The following is an 8355-nucleotide window of genomic DNA, read 5'->3' on the forward strand; positions in this document are numbered from 1 at the left end:
TTTTCGGGGTCCCGTACGTGGCTAGGCTCCCAAAAAGTCCCCCACATGTGGTATCCCCGTACTCGGGAGAAGCAGCAGAATTTATTTTGGGGTGTAATTTGACTTCTGCCCATAGCATGTGTGAGCAATATATCATTTAGTGACAACTTTGTGCAAAAAAAAAAAAAGTTTGTAATATTCCCGCAACTTTTGGCAAAATATAAAATATTCCATGGACTCAACATGCCTCTCAGTAAATAGCTTGGGGTGTCTACTTTCCAAAATGGGGTCATTTGGGGGGGTTTTGTGCTATTTTGGCATTTTATGGCCTTCGAAACTGTGATAGGTAGTGAGGAGTTAAATCAAAAATTTGCACCCTTAGAAATCCTGAAGGTGGTGATTGGTTTTCGGGGTGCCGTGCGCGACTAGACTCCCAAAAAGTCCCACACATGTGGTATCCCCGTACTCGGGAGAAGCAGCAGAATGTATTTTGGGGTGTCATTTCACATATGCCCATAGCATGTGTGAGCAATATATCATTTAGTGACAACTTGGTGCAAAAAAAAAAAATTTTCTAATATTCCCGCAACTTGTGGCAAAATATAAAATATTCCATGGACTCAACATGCCTCTCAGTAAATAGCTTGGGGTGTCTACTTTCCAAAATGGGGTCATTTTGGGGGGTTTTGTGCTATTTTGGCATTTTATGGCCTTCGAAACTGTGATAGGTAGTGAGGAGTTAAATCAAAAATTTGCACCCTTAGAAATCCTGAAGGTGGCGATTGGTTTTCGGGGTGCCGTGCGCGACTAGACTCCCAAAAAGTCCCACACACGTGGTATCGCCATACTCGGGAGAAGTAGCGGAATATATTTTGGGGTGCAATTCCACATATAACCATGGCATGTGTGAGCAATATATCATTTAGTGACAACTTTTTTTTTTTGTCGTTATTCAATCCCTTAGGACAAAAAAAATAAATATTCAATGGGCTCAACATACCCATCAGCAATTTCCTTGGGGTGTCTACTTTCCAAAATGGGGTCATTTGGGGGGGATTTGTACTGCCCTGCCATTTTAGCACCTCAAGAAATGAGATCGGCAGTCATAAATTAAAAGCTGTGTAAATTCCAGAAAATGTACTCTAGTTTGTAGACGCTATAACTTTTGCGCAAACCAAAAAATATACGCTTATTGACATTTTTTTTACTAAAGACATGTGGCTGAATAAATTTTGCCCTCAATGTATGACTAAAATTTAGTTTATTCGATTTTTCTTATAACAAAAAGAAGAAAATATCTTTTTTTTTCAAAATGTTCGCTCTTTTTCCATTTATATCGCAAAAAAAAAAAATCGCAGAGGCAATCAAATACCATCAAAAGAAAGCTCTATTTGTGGGAAGAAAAGGACGCAAATTTCGTTTGGGTGCAATATTGCATGACCGCGCAATTACCAGTTAAAGCAGCGCAGTGCGAAATTGCAAAAAGACCTCTGGTCCTTAAGGTGTTTATTGGTCCGGAGCTGAAGTGGTTAATCATAGCTTAGCTATGATTAAGTGTTTCCCGAGGAGAGACAAGTTCTGCTTGCATGCAACAGTATCTGGCTGCAGATGGGAGCTACTGGAGCTCCACTCTAGACAGGAAACATGTGACCTCCACTTACCCATGTCTATTGGTTGTTTGCTACATTAACCGCTTCCCGACCGCATCACGTATGTGGCCCTATAGCCTGGATTCACACCTATGCATTTTTCAGATTTGCACTACAGAACGTGTCCCATAGCAAACCATGTTAAATGGACTGCAGTGCAAATCTGCAAAAAGCACAAAAAAATGCATAGGTGTGAATCCAGCCTGAAGAGGCGGCTTGCGGGCATGCACCCGCCAGGAGCTCCGTGATTGCGGGTCCCGCGGACTCGATATCTGTGGGCATACCCGCGATCGTCTCACGGTGAGGAAGAACTTGGAGATGCTAATGTAAACAAGCATCTTCCCGTTCTGCCTAATGACACTGTCACTGATCACAGCTCCTTGTAAGCGGGAGCAGTGATCAGTGTCGTTTCACACACAGACCCTCCCGCCGACAGTTAGAATCACTCCCTAGGACACAATTAACCCCATACAGCACCACCTAGTGGTTAACCCCTTCACTGCCAGTGACATTTTTACAGTAATCAATGCAATTGTTTTGCATTGGTCGCTGTATTTATGCCATTGGTCCCAAAAATGTGTCAAAATTTTCCGATGTGTCCGCCATAATGTCGCAGTCACGATAAAAATCGCTGATCGCCGCCATTACTAGTAAAAAATAAATTATCAATAAAAATGTCATAAAACTATCCCCTATTTTGTAGACGCGATAACTTTTGTGCAAAAAAATCAATAAACGCTTATTGCAATTTTTTTTTTTTTTAAACAAAAATATGTAGAAGAATACATATCGGCCTGAGGGGAAAAAAAATTATATATATTTTTTGTGGATATTTATTCTAGCAAAAAGTAAAAAATAATGCCTTTTTTTTCAAAATTGTCAGTATTTTTTTGTTTATAGCACAAAAAATAAAAACCACAGAGGTGATCAAATACTACCAAAAGAAAGCTCTATTTGTGGTAAAAAAAAAAAGAACGTCAATTTTGTTTGGGAGCCACGTCGCAGTGCCGAATCGTAAAAAGTTCTCTGGTCAGGAAGGGGGTAAAATCTTCTGGGGCTGAAGTGGTTAAAGTTGATTTTAAAAAAAATACTTGAGTTGTGTCTATTGTTTTTTTTTCGATTTTAAATAAAATACTGCACAATATAAGCACTTTTATGGGCTCCTTGTGGTAGGTTTCTTTCACATGCAGCTTATCGTTTCCTCAGATGATCCCCTCATTTGATAAACAAGAGGAGCTGGGAAGGAGTGTATTGAGGCTTACATTTATTTTACCTTTGATGAGTGCATATGTTGGTGGAGGCTCTCATGCAGTGACTGTTTGTTAAACCTGGTGAAGTGTATCGGCTGTCATTTTTCTGTTTGCTTGCATGTCTTTGGTGAGTGCATAGCTGTTGCAGAATTTAAAGAGGAAGTAAAGGCAAAAATGTTTTTTTTTTTTTAAAAAGCACACCCTGTAAGGCAAAGGCATAATGAGCTAGTATGCATAGCATACTAGCTCATTATGAATAACTTACCTGAGAACGAAGCCCCCGAAGCGGTCCTCCGTCTTCCTCTTCGTCGCTGCCATGGATCCCGGAGCAAGGTCCGGGTCTCGCGGCTCCGGCGCTGTGATTCGCGGGAGCCACGATGATGTCACTCCCGTGCATGCGCAGGGGAGCTGACACTCGCTGCATATCGCCGTGATCTGCGGCCTGCCCAGTGCGCCTGCGCACCGCTGTCTACGGCGGTGGCTGTGTTCGGGTAAATATCTCCTAAACCGTATAGGTTTAGGAGATATTTCTTGGACCTACAGGTAAGCCTTAATCTAGGCTTACCTGTAGGTCAAAGTTGGTTGTAAGGGTTTACAACCACTTTAAACGCTGGATGGAAGCTTGAACACATGACAGATACCTATTTTATGTCAAGGACTTATCTACACTAATAATATTGGGACTCATGTACGTTTGAATTTTTAATATATTTATCTTGCCATTTTTTCTTTTTATAATCTTCAGTTTGTATATCACATAGCGCTGCACTTGTATTGTTTTGTGTGTCTATTGGTTGTTTGTTACATTAAAGTTGATTACCATATTTATGGGCGTATAACACGCACCCCAAGTTTAGGAGGGAAGTTTAAGGAAAAAAACTTACATTAAAATGCCCATCAATGCAGCCTTGTCAGTGTCCATCTGCAGCCTTGTCCATCATTGCAGCCTAGCCCAGTGTCCATCTGCAGCCTTGTCCATCATTGCAGCCTAGCCCAGTGTCCATCTGCAGCCTTGTCCATCATTATAGCCTTGCCCAGTACCTTTGCAGCCTTGCTAGTCTCTTTGCAGCATTTGCCTGATTTAAATTTGGCACCGATTTCCGCTGACTGTGAGCGGACAGCGGAGAGGAGCTCTCAGTCCCGCCCATCTCCACTGATTGCGAAGGGAGAGGAGTGAGCGCCGCTGACATACAGAAAGCTGAATGTACTTCGGCTAGACTCGGCTCTGCTCACAGTCAGGGGCGGGACTGCGAGAGGAGCAGAGACTAAATGAAGTACATTCGGCTTTCTGTATGTCAGCGGCGCTCGCTCCTCTCACAATCAGTGGAGGTGGGCGGGACTGCGAGAGGAGCCAAGTAAAGCCGAGTGGCTTTGTGTATCTCGGCTCCGCTCGCTCGTTACCTTAAAATCAGCGGGGGATCGGTGTATAACACGCACCCACGGGTTTCCCCTGATTTTAAGGGGAAAAAATTGCGTGTTATAGGCTGATAAATATGGTAAGTTGATACCCTTGTCCTTAGCTAGTGCAGCTGAGGATCATTGGGAGTCCAATAGATCCTCCAATAGATGTCTTCATAAAGAGGAGCTGTCAACTGCCCATGCTATCACATAGGGGACTTGTTAGCACCTCTGTAACAGAAATAAAGTAAAAAATGAAAAAGTGTTAAAAAAAATTGTATAATACCCCTGCAAAGACCCCAAATTAAAAAAGCACAGTGTAGGACAAGCAATGATATGTGCACCTCGGTTTCACCATATGAGCTACCGTAATGAACGTTGGAGTGACAGCAATAATTCTATAGTCATTGTTCATGGTTAACTCTAAACTAGTAACCTGTAAATGCTTTCAAAGCTTCACTTTTGGGTACCATAGTTTTTTTTTTATGATACCATGGGTGCGTGTAATTTTAAAACTTGATGTGCTTGGTATCTATTTACTCGACGCAACCCCATCTTTAATGTTTTACCAAAAAAAAAAAAAAAAAAGCTATAGCTTCCTCTGAAGACTCCTGCACACCAGATAAAACACAGGTGGGCCGGTGTCTGTTGTGAAGTGGTGGTGCTTTAGGTTGTTACCATACAAAGCATTGTTTACCTTTCGTCATTTTTTAAATTTTATTTGTCACTCCATTCAGTGACACTGGAACACACGCATTCCGTGCATTGCTTTTCCTACAGCCCATTCATGGAACGTGGATAAGTAATGCAAACAATCAAACTGCATAGTACTGCGGCGCCATGCAGCCACGTGTTTGAGCTGCAGGCAAATTGCAAAGGGCTGCTGTGTTGTGAGAAATGCACACGAAACACACCTTTCCTACACCAACCTTAGGCTTGAAGCAGCCCCCAGGCTGCCATCACACCTGTGTGTTTCATAAATGCGCAACAAAACACACAAACAAAATCCTGCATTTTGCCACGGGTTTCAGAAACATGCTGCAATAGCAAATTGTACAGAACGAGACAGGGGAATCAAATTGAACACCACACAATAGACTAGAGAAAAATATAGGGAAATAGAGGTAACAAACCTCGGGAATTTTAAGGTGTTTCAGTATGAAAAATATAGTAAACAATTACACAATAGATAAAATTTTATATTTATTACAAAGATAAAAAACATGAGAACAATGTTTCATTCATATCCAAAATGAATTGTTCTGTAGAAAGGCATATATACAGACACTACCACTCAACATGTTTTGCTTTACCCAAAGCTTCTTCAGGAGGGTCCGGTGTGACGTGTTATATGCTATAGACAACAAAAGGATTGAAATAAGTACTCATGTTAATTTGTTTTGATACACAAAACATATTTAACAATGTTAGCATAGAACAAATATGAATGGCATAGAACAAATATGCAAGTATTCAGCGATAATATAATCCATATCATGAAAGGGCATTAGAGATATACATATAGAGAAAGATGAACCTCACCCAGACTGCTGTAGATCAACAGTAGGGATGAGCTTCGTGTTCGAGCCGAACATACGATCGATTTGAACATTGGCTGTTTGCCCGTTCGGCGAATACCGAACGTTATAGGCTGTTCGTGCCAAATTCGTGTGGCGCTCACGGCCCACAATGCACTGCGCCATCGCAGTGCATTGCTGGCTCATGATTGGCCAAGCATGCACTGTGACCCCGCATGCTTGGCCAATCACAGCGCCGGCAGCGAGGAGAGCCATGATTGGCCACAGGCAGGATGCCTGTGGCCAATCATAGCTCAGGCTGTGTAGTACACGCCCCACACTATATAAGGCCGCCAGCGCAGCGGCCTTGTGTAGTGTGTTGGCGTCTGTAGGAGTTAGTGGGTATTTTCTGTGTACCTTCAACACAGTATACACTATTCATTATCGGCCGATTTTGCATTCTTGCTCTTCTGTAATTGAGCTGTTAGCAATCTGCAGGAGTTTGTGCCTGTTGTCTGCGTGCCCTGACCGCAGTATACACCGTTATATCCACCTATATAGCTAGCTATATTGCTCTTTTGTAATAGAGCTTGCAGTCAGTTGTAGGAGATTGTGCCTGTTGTCTGTGTGCCCTGACCGCAGTATACGCCGTTATATCCACCTATATAGCTAGCTATATTGCTCTTTTGCAATAGAGCTTGCAGTTAGTTGTAGGAGATTGTGCCTGTTGTCTGCGTGCCCTGACCGCAGTATACGCCGTTATATCCACCTACATAGCTAGCTATATTGCTCTTTTGTGATAGAGCTTGCAGTCAGTTGTAGGAGATTGTGCATGTTGTCTGCGTGCCCTGACCGCAGTATACACCGTTATATACACCTATATAGCTAGCTATATTGCTCTTTTGTAATAGAGCTTGCAGTCAGTTGTAGGAGATTGTGCGTGTTGTCTGCGTGCCCTGACCGCAGTATACACCGTTATATCCACCTATATAGCTAGCTATATTGCTCTTCTGTAATAGAGCTTGTCGTCAGTTGTAGGAGATTGTGCGTGTTGTCTGCGTGCCCCGACCACAGTATACACCGTTATATCCACCTGTATAGCTCTTCTCTAATTGAGCCATCTGCAGGAGTTAGTGGGTGTTGTGTGCCTCCAGCACAATATACACTACCCAATTGCTGGTTTTCCCATCTCCCTTCAGGCCATTACCATGTCTGGAAGGCCAACAAGGAGAGGCAGACAGGCGCGAGCCAATAAAAGAGGGCAAGCAGGCTCTGTGTCTAGAGACAACAGTGCTGGTCGTGGACGCGGTGCATCGTCATCATCAGCACGTGGCCATGGGACACGCTTGTCCTTCTTTTCAGCAGCTGGACGTGTTGAGTCGAATCATGCCGGAGACTTGGTAGAGTGGATGACCAAGCCCTCTCCATCCTCCTCATTCTCTCTCACCCAGGCTCAGGGTACTAGCAAAGCAGCTGCCAACGCATCGTCTTCCCTCCTCTCAATGTCATCATCAGTGACTCCTTCCCTAGACCCACCACGTCCTCCTGAGGAGTCTCCTGAACTCTTTGAGCACAGCGTTGGGTACATGCTCAAGGAGGATGCCCAGTGTTTTGTAGGCTCTAATGATGATACTCAGCTAGAGGAAGGCAGTAGCGTAAGCACAGAGAGAGGGGATGCTCAAGAAGGACAGCAATCTGGCAGTCATGTTCCACAAGCTGCAGCATACTGCCAGGTTTGCTCCAGCGATTAAGAGGGAGGGGATGATGAGGGCACTGACTCCACGTGGGTGCCTGGTAGGAGGGAGGAGGAGGAGGAGGCACATGTCCAACGAGGCAGGATGCCCTCCGGGGGCCAGCTTAGGGGCAGCACACCGACTGAATCACACCGCAGAGCTCCGCCTGTGCAGGGCGCTGCCCCTGCGCGTTATTCTAAAAGTTCTATGGTGTGGGCCTTTTTTGAGACGAGTGCATCAGATCGCACCGCTGCTATTTGCAACATATGTCTCAAGCGTATCTCGCGTGGCCAAAACATCAGCCGCTTGGGCACCACATGCTTGACCAGACATATGTTGACCTGCCATGTAGCTCGTTGGCAAGCGTACCTCAAAGACCCACACCAAAGAACAAAGCGGACCCCTCCTTGCTCCTCATCAGCTGGGATCTCCAACCCCACTAGACCTTCAGTGCTCTCTGAAACCTGCTCTGAGAGGAATGAAGGTGTAGAATTAGGTGTGTCACAGCCAAGTGCTTCCGGGCACTCTGCTAGCAGTACTCCCACGTCCGATTATAGCAGGCAAATTTCCCTGCCCCAGCTGCTGGACTAAAGAAGTTCACTCCCAGCCATCCACATGCCCAGCAGTTGAATGCTAGCTTGGCTAAATTGTTAGCACTTCAACTGCTGCCTTTTCAGTTTGTAGACTCAATGTGCGGTTCCTCAGTGGCAGGTCCCCAAGTGCCACTTTTTCTCACGGAAGGTGATTCTGGCTCTCTACCGGCATGTGGAAGGCAAAGTCCTTGCCTCGCTGGACAGGGCGGTCAGCGGTAAGGTGCATATTACCGCTG

Source organism: Lithobates pipiens, unplaced genomic scaffold (genome assembly GCF_037356315.1).
Source record: "Lithobates pipiens isolate NorthernLeopardFrog02 unplaced genomic scaffold, aLitPip1_a1.2 Scaffold_18, whole genome shotgun sequence".
NCBI lineage: Eukaryota > Metazoa > Chordata > Amphibia > Anura > Ranidae > Lithobates > Lithobates pipiens.